This window comes from Gigantopelta aegis, chromosome 14, assembly GCF_016097555.1.
Source record: "Gigantopelta aegis isolate Gae_Host chromosome 14, Gae_host_genome, whole genome shotgun sequence".
Lineage (NCBI taxonomy): Eukaryota > Metazoa > Mollusca > Gastropoda > Neomphalida > Peltospiridae > Gigantopelta > Gigantopelta aegis.
Window position 1 is genome coordinate 26887614 of NC_054712.1, and position 18132 is coordinate 26905745.

The window sequence follows — 18132 nt, forward strand, 5'->3', positions numbered from 1 at the left end:
AGTTTCCTTTCACTATCTAGACCAAGTGTCACCATACGTTAGATACCATGAACAGCCTTAATTTAAAGTGTGCAATTGCAAAGGGAATATTCCTTCTTGTTCATTTCAATAAGGCTGGATGTAGCCCAGTGGTAAAGCACTCACTTGATGTTCAGTTGGCCTGGGACCGATCCCCGTTTGTGGGACCATTGAGCTATTTCTTGTTCCAACCAGTGCACCATGACTGGTATATCAAAGACCATAGTATGTGTTATTCTGTCTGTGGGATGGTGCATATAAAAGATACCTTGCTACTAATGGAAATAATATAGCAGGTTCCTCTCTAAAATATATATATATATGTCAGAATTAGATGTTTGACATCTAATAGCCGATGATTAATACATCAATGTGCTCCAGCGGTTTTATTAAATAAAACAAACTTTTAACTTTTTTTCAACATGGCTGTAACACAATTACAAAAGCTGAGCCAATGGTCTTGGCCTAACTGCTATAATCATGAAGGAAGTCATTAGCCCGATGGCAATAGCCCCCAGCGGACCTGTCCATCGACTTTCATCATCTCAGCAGGGAGTCCAGCTCAATGCAGTCTTCAAAGACCAGGCAACACATCAAGTTTGAGTGATTCCAGCAAATTAAAGAGGAGGGTGTGGTGTGAAAGGAAAATTGAAGAATACCCCAGTACCTTTTAAAATACAACCTTTACTATTAGGTATCTAACATGGTATTTTCAACAAATGGTCTAGAAAGTTGGGTCGTGAAGAGGTGAGAGTAGAAGAAGGAAAAAGAAAAAAAACCTCTGCTGTTATCTCATACCAATTTAGCTGCAGATAGGAAATCTTTTATATGGAAATTTCCAAACAGTATAATAAATACTACACTACGTACCAGTCAATCCTCACTGGTTGAAATAAAACAAAAACAAATGTGTCTGTCGACTGGAGGGTGGGATTTAGCTCAGTCGGTTGAGCACTCGGCCGACGTGCTTGCGTTGCAGGATTGAACCATCTTGGTGGATCCGTTTAACTGACTGGGTTTTTCTCATTACAACCAGTGCACCAAAACTGGTCAAAGACCATGGTATGTGCTTTCCTGTTTGTGGGAAAGGTGCATATAAAAGATCCCTTGCTGCTAATGGAAAAATGTAGTGGATTTCCTCTGATGTTTGACATCTAATAGCCGATGGTTAATTAATCAATGTGCTCTAGTGGTGTCATTAAACAAAACATCCTGTAACTGTCCACTGGTGAATTTATTCTGCAATTCATGACCACTAGACCCTAAATGTGAACTCTACCACATAACCATATGTTTGGGTGGTGATGGGAGGAGGTAGGAGTACATGACCACTAGACCCTAAATGTGAACTCTACCACATAACCATATCTTTGAGTGGAGATGGGAGGAGATAGAAGTACCTGTATACATGACCACTAGACCCTAAATGTGAACTCTACCACGTAACCATATGTTTGAGTGGTGATGGGAGGAGGTAGGAGTACCTGTATACATGACCACTAGACCCTAAATGTGAACTCTACCACGTAACCATATGTTTGGGTGGTGATGGGAGGAGGTAGGAGTACCTGTATACATGACCACTAGACCCTAAATGTGAACTCTACCACGTAACCATATGTTTGGGTGGTGATGGGAGGAGGTAGGAGTACCTGTATACATGACCACTAGACCCTAAATGTGAACTCTACCACGTAACCATATGTTTGGGTGGTGATGGGAGGAGGTAGGAGTACCTGTATACATGACCACTAGACCCTAAATGTGAACTCTACCACGTAACCATATGTTTGGGTGGTGATGGGAGGAGGTAGGAGTACCTGTATACATGACCACTTGACCCTAAATGTGAACACTACCATGTAACCATATGTTTGGGTGGTGATGGGAGGAGGTAGGGGTACCTGTACACATGACCACTAGACCCTAAATGTGAACTCTACCATGTAACCATATGTTTGAGTAGTGATGGGAGGTAGGAGTACCTGTATACATGACCACTAGACCCTAAATGTGAACTCTACCATGTAACCATATGTTTGGGTGGTGATAGGAGGTAGGAGTACCTGTATACATGACCACTAGACCCTAAATGTGAACTCTACCACGTAACCATATGTTTGAGTAGTGATGGGAGGAGGTAGAAGTACCTGTATACATGACCACTAGACCCTAAATGTGAACTCTACCACGTAACCATATGTTTGGGTGGTGATGGGAGGAGGTAGGAGTACCTGTATACATGACCACTTGACCCTAAATGTGAACTCTACCACGTAACCATATGTTTGGGTGGTGATGGGAAGAGGTAGGAGTACATGACCACTAGACCCTAAATGTGAACTCTACCACATAACCATATCTTTGAGTGGAGATGGGAGGAGATAGAAGTACCTGTATACATGACCACTAGACCCTAAATGTGAACTCTACCACGTAACCATATGTTTGAGTAGTGATGGGAGGAGGTAGGAGTACCTGTATACATGACCACTAGACCCTAAATGTGAACTCTACCACGTAACCATATGTTTGGGTGGTGATGGGAGGAGGTAGGAGTACCTGTATACATGACCCTAAATGTGAACTCTACCACATAACCATATCTTTGAGTGGAGATGGGAGGAGATAGAACTCTGTATACCTGTATACATGACCACTAGACCCTAAATGTGAACTCTATCACGTAACCATATGGATCGAGAAATAGCTCAATGGGCCCACCAACAGGGATCAATCCTAGACCGACCTCTCATCAGGTGAGCACTTTATTACAAGGGTATGGAAGTGAGGTACATTGTACTTGGATACCTGGGCCCATATTTTCAAAGCTTTCTTAGCACTAACATTTTATAAAACCACCGTACACTATGATATCACTATAGTGACGTCATAGCCTATGATGGTTTTACGATATCCTAGCACTAAGATAGATTTGAAATTCTGTAGCCAAGAAAGGAGATTCCTGGATTATTTTTGCATGGTACCTTTACCATTACGTATGATATATAGTTTTACATAGGTTTTTTTCCAAGTATAAATAATTATTGTAAACAGAAGGCCCACATTTAGCCAAATTTATTACATGGAGTGTATTACTGAGTATTTAGTATTTAGTCTCATTGATTTTCCTTCTTCATAGACACAGCAGAAGCGATTACATCTGTTTATCTAACCATAAACAGTCCATAATGTCATATGGCTTGCAATTCTGTTATTTTGTTTATACATTATGTGATAAACATTCGCACTTGTCAGTGATAAGGATACAGAAATAACTTGTATCATATAGCCTCCAATAATCAAATATGCAAGATTAAGCCTGACGACAGAGCATGATGGTTAAAAAAACAAGCCAGCATGATCTTCAAAAAAAGCACAAAAAAAACCTACATATACAGTTGAACCTACCGAAGCAGCCACTGTCCTAACAGGCTATATTACCTTTCTCCCAAAACAGCTAATCTAATTAAACAGACCTGTATTAAGCAGCCACTTGTCTTAAGAGACCATATTGACTTAAAAAATATTCTAATATATAGTAAACTGACCTGTATTTAGAAGTCACCTTTTTAAAGAGGTTACCCAAAATCTCCCAAATCCTTCCAATACAATACAAATTGACCTGTATTTAGAAGTCACGTTTTTAAAGAGGTTACCCAAATCTCCCAAATCCTTCTAATACAATATAAATTAACCTGTATTTAGAAGTCACCATTTTAAAGTAGTTACCCAAAATCTCCCAAATCCTTCCAATACAATACAAATTGATCTGTATTTAGAAGTCACCTTTTTAAAGAAGTTACCCAAAATCCTTCCAATACAATACAAATTGACCTGTATTAGAAGTCACCTTTTTAAAGAGGTTACTCAAAATCTCCCAAATCCTTCCAATACAATACAAATTGACCTGTATTAACCTGTCTTTTATATACCATCTTATAATTATTTCTTTCAATCAAGTACAAATCAGAGGCTGACTAACAGAATGAATAATGAGGAGTCCCCTATTTTACTTTTTTCTAAAATGTATGTTTTTGGAACATATATTTAATAGGAGCGATGCATATAATTTGAAACAAATAACTAAAAATGTTTTCTTTTCATATTTAAAAACAAATTTTTAAGTGTTGAAACTTTTTTTTAATGAAAACTAAGACTTTGGGCATAATCAGTTTCAGTCATAAACATTTGAAATTAACAGACCACATACTTCCACTTTATGTAATATAGTAAATGTACCTATATTTCTTAAACACCCATTGGTGAGAACATCTAGTGTTATTTATTAAAGAGTGTGTTATTGATTTAAAGACATACGATTGGCTGCTTCTAGGTAATGATCTGGTCGCCACTGCCATTATCTTCTGCACAATGAAATACAGCTGAATATGATCAAAATAGTTTGTGAGAAACTGATCTAAATGTGAAGGGGCGGGATTTAGCTCAGTCGTTTGAGTGCTCGCATGAGGTGCTTGATTCGCAGGATTGAACCACCTACCGTATATTATCGTGTATTAGCCAACTCCTTGTAAAAGCCGACCTCTTAGTTTGACCCTAAATATCAAGTACAAAATCATCGGCCTTGTGTATAAGCTGAAGTCATCTTTTGTCCAATTGTACATTGTATTGATTTCAATAATACTGTTGACAAATAGACATGTGCTCTTTTTTTTCATTATATTTTCTTCCCCTTTAATTATTACAGACATGGTAATAATTATCGCAATGCTAACGTCATCCATGCTGTTCAAAACTAATTTAACACAGATAAATCATAACAAGAAAATAAACAATTCAAGCTGTAACAACATATCACTGCAGATAAGTAATTTAATTATTCACTGGACAGCAAATAATAAACTCATTACGGCATGTTTAATGCCTGTTTTCCCCCACTCAGAAAGAAACGATTCTGTGACTGGTCCATGGCTGTTATTTACACAAAAACGTGTGATCCAATCAAATAAGAGCTTACAAAATGATATAGACAGAGGTGTCAAACAAAGACGACGGAACACGTTTTTACCACTGAAATGACAATAAAACAAGTAATTTTTATTATTATTCATCAAACTATTAATGCATTAAAGAACAAAAAACTACATAATACTGCATGATGGGGTGTTTTATTTATACTGTGCACAAATTATTGTTACATAAGCTGTGAAAGGCTGTAAGGGTCTGATCAAAATTTGTAAGTCAGGGTCGGGAGTGTTTTCGATGGGAATTTTATGAATCAATTTGTTGCCTCTGTGTATAAGCCGACTCTCTTCTTCTGACCGGCCTCGGTGGTTAGGCCATCGGTCTACAGGCTGGTAGGTACTGGGTTCAGATCCCAGTCGAGGCATGGGGTTTTTAATCCAGATACAGACTCCAAACCCTGAGTGAATGCTCCGCAAGGCTCAATGGGTAGGTGTAAACCACTTGCACCGACCAGTGATCCATAACTGGTTCAACAAAGGCCATGGTTTGTGCTATCCTGCCTGTGGGAAGCGCAAATAAAAGATCCCTTGCTGCTAATCAGAAAGAGTAGCCCATGTAGTGGCAACAGCGGGTTTCCTCTCAAAATCTGTGTGGTCCATAACCATATGTCTGATGCCATATAACCGTAAATAAAATGTGTTGAGTGCATAGTTAAATAAAACATTTCTTTCTTTCTCTTCTTTTGGAAAGTATTTCTAGACTTCAAAAGTCGGCTAATACACGGTAATATATGGTAGGTGGATCCATTCAGCTGATTGGGGTTTTTCTTGTTCCAACCAGTGCACCACAATAGGACAAAGGCTGTGGTATGTCTGTGGGAAAGTGCATATAAAAGATCCTTTGCTGCATTAGGAAAAAATGTAGCGGGTTTCCTCTGATGACTACGAGTCAGAATTACGAAATGTTTGACATCCAATAGCTGATGATTAATTAATCAATGTGCTCCAGTGGTGTTGTTAAACAAAACAAACTTCTTCTAAGTGCGAAACTTTAATGTGAAATGTTGACGTAAACGTTTTCACTGTTGCCACCACAAATGCTGTGACCGTCATCAGAAAAGTAACACTTATATCTCGCCTTTTTAATTACTGGTCAATGGATGTCAAACATGTGGTAATTTTGACACAATTGTCTTAGAAAACCCCCCACATTTTTTCCATTAGCAGCAAGGAATCTTTCAAAGCCACTTTTCCACAGGCATGACATCACATACCACAGCCTTTGATATACCAGTCATGAAGCACTGATTGGTATGGGGCTAAAACCAATCAGAGAATGGGTCCACTGAGGTGATTCGATCCTATGATGCAAGCACCTCAGGTGAATGCTCTACCGACTGAGCTAGATCCTGCCCTGTAATTTACATACATTGGTGTAGAGATCTGTTTAATAAACCCTACAACCCACTACATATTAGGCAAGCACTCTACCACCCAGCTAAAATCTCTTGCTACCCCATAGTGTAAGTAAACATGCCTTGGTTTTCACACACAATTATTTTTGGCTCTGGGAAATGGACTCCAGAAAGAGAGTTACTAAAACTGTTACATACACTGTATTTGTGAACTGTTTATGTCCAGTAACATATTTATATAACAGGGTTTGTTTGTTGTTTTAAATACCTGCCCAGTTTTGGCTGTTTTATACACCAGTTAAATCCATATGTATTATAATAAAGAGTTAACCAAAAATAACATTATCTTATTTCGTCCATTACACATGTGTGTATCTTTTGTACAGAATGCAGAAATGCACCAAGTGGTTGCTAGGTTTCCTTTCGTTCTTTTTTTTTTTTTTTTACTTCATTTCTGTGTGAAATGTAATCTTTAAGACAGCTGGAACAATTTCCTTGTAATGCTAGTGTATTTCTAGCTGCAGTTCCCCACAGGTTTTTGCAGTTTGGCAAGATTTTCCCTGCAGATAACTTCCCTGGGTCGCATCTCTTGTGGAACATGTATTGAAGGAGATTCATTGGCACAGATTGGTGACTTGGTTATGCACAATATCTGAAAAATCTGGCACATTTACCAACTGTTCACAACTCAGTACTCACAACTGCTGATTGAGTGACTAAACAGGCCAGTGATTGTAACAGCAGGCAGAGAGTGTTGGAGTGCTGGGATTTTATTGATTGATTTACTGACTGACTGACTTACTGACTGAATGAATGATTGAATGACTGAATGAATGACTTACTGCTTTATTAACTGACTGACTGACTGACTGACTGAATGATTGAATGACTGACTTACTGATTGACTGACTGACTGATTTACTGACTGACTGACTGACTGATTTACTGACTGACTGACTTACTGATTGATTGAATGACTGACTGATTGAAGTACTGATTTATTAACTGATTTACTGACTGACTGACTTACTGATTGATTGAATTAATTACTTACTGATTTACTGACTCAGTGACTGACACTGATTTACCGTCTAACTTACTGATTGATTGATTGAATTACCAACCAATTTACTGACTGACGTACAGATTGATTGACTGACTGACTGACTGGCTTACTCATTTAGTGACTGACTCACTGATTTAATGACAGACTTCCTAATTTACCAACAGACTTCCTGATTGATTGACTGCCTGCCTGAATGACTAACTAGCTGATCAACATAGTGATTAAGCAAGTAACAGTAAGGACATGTCAATATTTTAACATTTTCAATTTAATTGTGACCATTTTTTTTATAAAGCAAAATATTGTAGATATATGAATCTAGTGTTTTTTTCTTATTGTTTCTTTTCCACCCATTTCCTCTTTTACCTTTTTGTCTTTCTTACAGTCATTTCAATATTAATAACTGCCAATGACTATTAATTCATTTATTTAAAATGAAACATTCATTTAATTTTCTGCAAAATATTATGAACAAATCAGCAATTAGAACAGTAGAAAGTAATACTAATAAATATATATAACACTAATAAATATGTATGAAATGTAATGCTAATGAATATGTATCAATAATAATTTGAAATGCTAATGAATATGTATCAATAATGAATATGCATACATTAATAAAGTCTGTTTTCTGTCAGGATCTCCCACTTTCCCTCTTTGATTTGACACCATGTTTGTTTGCTGCTGATATTTCTGTGTTTATTTTTTATTAGAACTGACAATGTGTGATGGCCGTTTTTACCACCAATAGCATAAAATCAATAGCAAACCGATGGTTAAAGTGTATATGCACCATTATCAAGCCTGGTGCCTGCTGGACTGGCTAACTGCCAACCCATTTCCCTCATGAGTACATACCGGAATGTTTTACCATCAGTGTTGTATTTACAGAGATTATATTTTAAGTTGCAAAAGCAAAGTTATGTGGCAAGCTAATGTGAAGTATTATGAAGATGTACTAAGACTAAACACAACTAATCATTTTAACATAAATTTCTCTGTCAGCTATAAAGAGTGTCACTTTCTTAACATCTTCAAAGCACGTCTAATATACAAGGAAAGGATCCTTTGTTTAGTTATACCTCGGTACATTTTAAACTATCGCTATTTCATGTCTAATGCTAGGCTCAGAATACCAACTGTCAGCAGGTTTGCCAACTTTCTGGTTTCACGACTTTTACGACTGTCCAGTTGCTAGTCTGAGCTCTCTTACGACTTCTACGATGGCCATCGTATCCGATTTAAAAACTGAATTGAGCTCTGCATTTGTTGCTAGTCTGAGTGCGCATTACAACTCAATGCAATGCCCAGCTGTCAGTCTGAGTGCACCCATCATAAGTCAGGAGTTGGGAAATTACAACGAAACTGTCGAGTTGGCCAACTTTCTGCTGGCAGTTGGTAGTATGATCCTAGCATAATATAGTTATTGTAACACATATATTTACAATGTGAAAAAGTTTTTAAAAAATTCTTTATTGATACCACTAGAGCATATTGATTAATTAATCATTGGCTGCAGGATATCATACATTCTGACACACAGTCTTCAAAGCAGCAAGGGATCTTTCATATATCACTTTCTCGCAGGCAGATCAACAAATATGGCCTTTGTTGAATCAGTTGTGGGACATTGGTTGGGGTGGGAAACACACACAGGATTAACTCTGCAAATCAACAAATTTGCTAATTGCGAATTTTAACAACAATTGGCAAATTTTATTTTGGCGGAAAAAAAGTTGTGTAATGATTAATATTTTGTTGGAAAATAGCTACAGAAATACATTTTTAAAGATAATTTGGCAAACTTTCCTGATCACCCAGAGCTAGCCTTCATACAGAGTTATAGGATATTAAACAAGCTGCCATTTCGTATCATGTTTATGTCCAGAGTGAAATAAGTTTCAATTGTCACAAGCTTTAGCGAATGACAATGAAAATTATTTCACAAGGGACATAAACATCATTCGAAATAGTAGCAAGTTTAATATTCTATTTATTACCCATAATCGATCTTAATTTATATCACTCAACTCGTTTGGCTGACGTTCCTGTATCTTACAGTGAAAGGTTGCAGTGCACCAATTGATGATGTAATCGCGTAATGTCAAACGTGTTACATCCCACTTGGCTTTCTAGTGGGATGTATCACTTTGATATGTACCAAATTAACCATATGGGTAATAATGTCACTTTCTTAATGTCGTCAAAGCATGTCTAATATTCAAGGAAAGGATTGTTTGTTTCGTTACATCTTGATGTGTTTTAAACACCTCCATTTGGTGTCATAGGGTCTACAGTGGGTCATAGGGTCTACAGTGTAAAAGGAAACTTGCTGTCATCACATAGGCTACTCCTACGTAATGGCACCAAAGATCTTTTATATGTATATTTTCAGATAGGACAGCACATACCAAGGTATTTGATATACCAGGAATTGAGCTCTGGTTCGAATGGGGGAGGAGGAGGAAACACTGTCCGTTGAGATGTCAGGGATTCAGAATGCATCAAAGTTGAAGCGATAAAGTTGTGCCCAAAATAATCATGCCCAAATTAAGTACAAACATGATGAACTCAAAACATTTCACCGTAACACCATTTAAATGTTAAGTTTAATTAGATTAAAATAACTTGAAATGCAGTTCTGAATATTGACACCTCTACAGTAGTTGTTAATGACTACCTAAAACGACCTTCCTGCACTCACAAAAGACAAAAGTCCCCACTGAGACCTATAGCCCTGAAAATACAACAATTTATGAAAATACAACAATTTATGTTAACTTTTCCATCTAGATGCCATATGGCACCTACTTCTATATTTTTATATAGATAGTATGAAATGTTTTAGTCATCAATTGAAAACAAATGGTTGCATATGCGACCAAATCGGTCACAATGTATGAGGCTGATTTATTAATTTTGGTGTTATGCTAAAATATGGAATTCTAAAAACAAAATGGATGTTTTTATTCTCTAAAAGCACCAATGAAAATAACTTCAAATGGTGAATATCTCAATAAACCATATTTAGTCATGATTTTTACACACAGCAAATACATGCAATTAAGAAAATGTCCACAGTAAAAAAACATACCATTGAAAAAATCCTGAATACAGTAAAAGGCAAACAAGTAACGTGGAGAATTAAAAATTCAATGGCAGCCATGAACAATTGCAGGGGTTGCACAATAACATAAAATATCAGTGTCCTATAGTGTTTGTATTACATCAAACTCCATTTTATTTCCTAATAAATTATATATTTTTCTATATACATGTGTGTATATACAAACTTATTGTTAGCCCAAATAAAGGTCAATTTAATTAGATTAGCTGCTTTGGGAAAAAGGTAATATGGCTCTTTAAACAGAAAACTAATTTTAAAATAAAACAATTTTTTTTAGTTGTCATAAAATAAATAAAAATGGTGAAGCATTCCCTCAAACTGTATTTCTGCACTAACTTACTGCATGGACGTTCTGCACCAAGGCCGCACCAGCTTGGCACTTATCTGATTTACATGCCTCAAGTTCCGATGCTGTTCCGATAATCTGCCACTTGTCTAACCTGGAGGCTTCAAGCAGCAAATTGTGCTGGATAAGGCAGCCACGGCACTATCCACGTCCTAATTAACCAAACCGAGACCTCCAATAAGAACATGAACTTAAACCGACAGAAGCTCAACTCTGATACTTTCCTTCCTGCCAATTAGTTTTCATTGTTCAAAGGTTAAATTAAGGAGAGAAAGAGAGAGAGAGAGAGAGAGAGAGAGAGAGAGAGAGAGAGAGAGAGAGAGAGAGAGAAGAAGAAGAAGAAGCAAAACAAATGCAGCTTATTTTGACATCTGGTTTTAAGAACTGTATCTATCATTGTTGTCAGGTATAGGTAAGGCAATTCCTACTCAAGAGAAGATGTTATAGGAGGGTTGGGGTTTACCAAGGCCTTTTTACAAAAACATTTTCTTACCTTGGGCTGGAATTACCATATCTATATCGAACAAAATGGGATATGTGAAACAACCGTAAACTAAAATATGTTAACTCTTCATCCATTCAAAACTATCATGCCTACAAACTCAATCATGCATGTAAAAATTTAGTTTAAAAAAACAAAAACATTTCTAAGGTCGATGACAGTCACTTTCCTCACCTTGTTTTGGCTTCGTACACAATACATATAACATGAATCTTACTGTAATTTCGCTACATATTTCACTTCAAATCCATATTTTGTAAATAGTAAAAAAACATTATTCCAAGATATCAAGCTGGTAGGGAGAAGCACCATTTTTGTTGTTTTACTTGGCCTTACATTGTTCAATCCCCATGGACACATAACAGAATATGTGAAGTTTGTTATCTCAGCTAATCCTCATGAGGGTGACACTGACAATCTAACAAGACAATTTATTTACAAAATGTCAATATTAATTTGTCTTCACCATCACACACGTAACACAACAGTAAGAAACTGCGTAACACAATAGTAAGAAACTGCGGAAAACAGGATTTTTTGTGTGCAATTATCATTTTGTACTCATTATTATTATTATTATAGCTGTCACTAGCAATAGGATTATATGGAGGGATTACTCTGTATTCATTATTATTATTATTATTATTATAGCTGTCACTAGCAACAGGAGTATATGGAGGGATTACTCTGTACTCATTATTATTATTATTATTATAGCTGTCACTAGCAATAGGATTATATGGAGGGATTACTCTGTACTCATTATTATTATTATTATTATAGCTGTCACTAGCAACAGGATTATATGGAGGGATTACTCTGTACTCATTATTATTATTATTATAGCTGTCACTAGCAACAGGATTATATGGAGGGATTACTCTGTACTCATTATTATTATTATTATAGCTGTCACTAGCAATAGGATTATATGGAGGGATTACTCTGTACTCATTATTATTATTATTATTATAGCTGTCACTAGCAATAGGATTATATGGAGGGATTACTTTGTAATCATTATTATTATTATTATAGCTGTCACTAGCAATAGGATTATATGGAGGGATTACTCTGTACTCATTATTATTATTATTATTATAGCTGTCACTAGCAATAGGATTATATGGAGGGATTACTCTGTACTCATTATTATTATTATTATAGCTGTCACTAGCAATAGGATTATATGGAGGGATTACTCTGTACTCATTATTATTATTATTATAGCTGTCACTAGCAATAGGATTATATGGAGGGATTACTCTGTACTCATTATTATTATTATTATTATAGCTGTCACTAGCAATAGGATTATATGGAGGGATTACTCTGTACTCATTATTATTATTATTATAGCTGTCACTAGCAATAGGATTATATGGAGGGATTACTCTGTACTCATTATTATTATTATTATAGCTGTCACTAGCAATAGGATTATATGGAGGGATTACTCTGTACTCATTATTATTATTATTATTATTATAGCTGTCACTAGCAATAGAATAATATGGAGGGATTACTCTGTACTCATTATTATTATTATTATTATAGCTGTCACTAGCAATAGGATTATATGCAGGGATTACTCTGTACTCACTATTATTATTATTATTATAGCTGTCACTAGCAATAGGATTATATGGAGGGATTACTTTGTACTCATTATTATTATTATTATTATAGCTGTCACTAGCAATAGGATTATATGGAGGGATTACTCTGTACTCATTATTATTATTATTATAGCTGTCACTAGCAACAGGATTATATGGAGGGATTACTCTGTACTCATTATTATTATTATTATAGCTGTCACTAGCAACAGGATTATATGGAGGGATTACTTTACTCATTATTATTATTATTATTATAGTACTCATAGGATTATATGGAGGGATTACTTACTCATTATATTATTATTATAGCTGTCACTAGCAATAGGATTATATGGAGGGATTACTCTGTACTCATTATTATTATTATTATTATAGCTGTCACTAGCAATAGGATTATATGGAGGGATTACTTTGTACTCATTATTATTATTATTATAGCTGTCACTAGCAATAGGATTATATGGAGGGATTACTTCATTATTATTATTATTATATAGCTGTCACTAGCAATAGGATTATATGGAGGGATTACTCTGTACTCATTATTATTATTATTATAGCTGTCACTAGCAATAGGATTATATGGAGGGATTACTTGTACTCATTATTATTATTATTATAGCTGTCACTAGCAATAGGATTATATGGAGGGATTACTCATGTACTCATTATTATTATTATTATAGCTGTCACTAGCAACAGGATTATATGGAGGGATTACTCTGTACTCATTAGTATTATTATTATTATAGCTGTCACTAGCAATAGGATTATATGGAGGGATTACTTTGTACTCATTATTATTATTATTATAGCTGTCACTAGCAATAGGATTATATGGAGGGATTACTCTGTACTCATTATTATTATTATTATTATAGCTGTCACTAGCAATAGGATTATATGGAGGGATTACTTTGTACTCATTATTATTATTATTATTATAGCTGTCACTAGCAATAGGATTATATGGAGGGATTACTCTGTACTCATTATTATTATTATTATTAGCAATAGGATTATATGGATTACTTTGTACTCATTATTATTATTATTATAGCTGTCACTAGCTGTCACTAGCAACAGGATTATATGGAGGGATTACTTTGTACTCATTATTATTATTATTATAGCTGTCACTAGCAATAGGATTATATGGAGGGATTACTCTGTACTCATTATTATTATTATTATTATTATAGCTGTCACTAGCAATAGGATTATATGGAGGGATTACTTTGTACTCATTATTATTATTATTATAGCTGTCACTAGCAATAGGATTATATGGAGGGATTACTTTGTACTCATTATTATTATTATTATTATTATAGCTGTCACTAGCAATAGGATTATATGGAGGGATTACTCTGTACTCATTATTATTATTATTATAGCTGTCACTAGCAATAGGATTATATGGAGGGATTACTTTGTACTCATTATTATTATTATTATAGCTGTCACTAGCAATAGGATTATATGGAGGGATTACTCTGTACTCATTATTATTATTATTATTATTATTATTATTATTATAGCTGTCACTAGCAATAGGATTATATGGAGGGATTACTCTGTACTCATTAGTATTATTATTATAGCTGTCACTAGCAACAGGATTATATGGAGGGATTGTACTCATTAGTAGGGCATTATTGTACTCATTATTATTATTATTATTATTTATTATTATTTATATATATATAGCTGTACTCATTATTATTATTATTATTATTATTATAGCTGTCACTAGCAATAGGATAATATGGAGGGATTACTCTGTACTTTGTACTTATTATTATAGCTGTCACTAGCAACAGGATTATATGGAGGGATTACTCTGTACTTTGTACTCATTATAATTATTATAGCTGTCACTAGCAACAGGATTATATGGAGGGATTACTCTGTACTCATTATTATTATTATTATTATTATAGCTGTCACTAGCAACAGGATTATATGGAGGGATTACTTTGTACTCATTATTATTATTATTATAGCTGTCACTAGCAATAGGATTATATGGAGGGATTACTCTGTACTCATTATTATTATTATTATAGCTGTCACTAGCAACAGGATTATATGGAGGGATTACTTTGTACTCATTATTATTATTATTATTATTATAGCTGTCACTAGCAATAGGATTATATGGAGGGATTACTTTGTACTCATTATTATTATTATTATAGCTGTCACTAGCAATATGATTATATGCAGGGATTACTTTGTACTCATTATTATTATTATTATAGCTGTCACTTGCAATAGGATTATATGGAGGGATTACTTTGTACTCATTATTATTATTATTATTATTATAGCTGTCACTAGCAATAGGATTATATGGAGGGATTACTCTGTACTCATTATTATTATTATTATAGCTGTCACTAGCAATAGGATTATATGGAGGGATTACTCTGTACTCATTATTATTATTATTATTATTATAGCTGTCACTAGCAATAGGATTATATGCAGGGATTACTTTGTACTCATTATTATTATTATTATTATTATAGCTGTCACTAGCAATATGATTATATGGAGGGATTACTTTGTACTCATTATTATTATTATTATTATTATAGCTGTCACTAGCAATAGGATTATATGGAGGGATTACTCTGTACTCATTATTATTATTATAGCTGTCACTAGCAATAGGATTATATGGAGGGATTACTCTGTACTCATTAGTATTATTATTATTATTATAGCTGTCACTAGCAATAGGATTATATGGAGGGATTACTCTGTACTCATTAGTATTATTATTATAGCTGTCACTAGCAACAGGATTATATGGAGGGATTACTTTGTACTCATTAGTATTATTATTATTATAGCTGTCACTAGCAACAGGATTATATGGAGGGATTACTTTGTACTCATTATTATTATTATTATAGCTGTCACTAGCAATAGGATTATATGGAGGGATTACTCTGTACTCATTATTATTATTATTATAGCTGTCACTAGCAATAGGATAATATGAAGGGATTACTCTGTACTTTGTACTTATTATTATAGCTGTCACTAGCAACAGGATTATATGGAGGGATTACTCTGTACTTTGTACTCATTATAATTATTATAGCTGTCACTAGCAATATGATTATATGGAGGGATTACCCTGTACTCATTATTATTATCATAGGTGTCAATAAAAACAAGATTATGAGAAGTGACCATTTTATTATTATTTTATTATATAATTATTATTTATTTAAGTAAAAGCAAAAAAAAACCAGATGTAAATTGATATTTTCTATTATTATTATTCCCAACTGTTTTCTCTCTGCTAGGTTACTCTTAATTTTCTGTTTGTATTTAAAAATAGTAAACTAGTACAGTAGTAGTGCTTATTTCATCACTGTAGTCTATAAATTAACAATTAAAATGCTTTGTTCACAACAACCCAATATGCTAGTTGTACAAATTTCATCATTGTAGTCTATAAATTACAAATTAAAATGTTCTTTGTCCATGTTTAATACCAATACTGGTACTAAAGCTAGTCAAATACTTTCCTTAAAATTGTTGTAGTCTATAAATTAATAATTAAAATGCTCTTTGTTCATATGTAATACTAATAACAGTACTAAAGCTAGACACATTTCATCATTGTAGTCTATAAATTAAAAATTAAAATGTTCTTTGTCTGTATGTAATACTAATAATAGTACTAAAACTAATAAAGACATATTTCATCACAGTAGTCTACAAAATTAAAATTAAAATGTTCTTTGTCCATATGTAGTACTAATAACAGTACTAAAGCTAGTTAGACACATTTCATCATTGTAATCTATTAATTATTAATTAAAATGTTCTTTGTCCATAATTGGAGAAAAACACTATGCTAGATGTACACATTTTATCATTGTAGTCTATCTATAACTGGTTGTACACATTTCATCACAGTTCAATGTTATAGTATAAATAATAAATTGAGATTATCTTCATTCCCTGTTAGTAGTACAATGACTAGCAATAACACAATGGTCTCACCCACAAAGCGTATTATTAATGTATGGAGACCAGTGTCAGCTTAAGACAAACAGCATCAATGAAACACACCTGCAACAGGTTCTGTGACACTGACATTGTCGTTTATCACAGCAACATGTGCAATCCTGCACAAGGTGATATGCAATCAAATTTTACGCCAATCACCACCGACTTAATTATTGATCAATTGTCAATTCCTTGCAATCAGCCAGTTGTCATGACAACCCATGCTGATCCTGGGGGAGCAGCATGTTCCCAAGACTCATCAGCATATACAATAAATACGGGGGGTTTTTTAAAGAAAAAGAAGAAGAAAAAAAAGTCAGGATACTAAGGCAGAGATTGTAAATGTGTAATATTGATGAAAAGTTTTGCTCTCAGTGATCATTTGATCTGCAAGCTTAAACAGATTAAGGCAAGAAATTCAATACTTTGGAAAATGATCTGGACTCAATAGGATAATCAATAGATGACTCATCATGTTTTAAAGTCAGAGCCAAGAAACCGCCATGTTTCTGTAAGCTCTAAGACTACTATTAATTGAATATATATGTAGTTCACAATCAAAAAGTGATAGATACGTGTAATTCAGCCAGAAATTGATGTTCATGTAGTTAGAAGGACTGAAACTATGATTACTGTAAAACTGTGACAACTGACCAAGCCAAAATCAATAGATTTAACCATACAAAAATAAAAAGATACACTTTCATAACATGGCTAAGAAAGATAGTAAATTGTGCTTCCTGGTTCATCATTTGATAACCCATCATTAGAAACTGGTCTTAAAACAACTGTTATAAAGCATAACATTTTTAAAATATGTAAATAATAAATAAATAAATACCGGTACAGCATTTCATGTTTTTATTATGTTATGTCATCAACCATTGAAATAAAAATCATACTAAACTAAAAATATGAAAGTCTATTAAAAACCCATGAACAAAAATATGGGAAAGTTTCATCTTGTACTTAAATGTTTTCTTTAAGCAGGTAAGTATATGCAATAATGTAGTACTTAGTAAACAAAGCTATATATTTCATCTGAGACCAAGTATAATTTTAACAATACATTT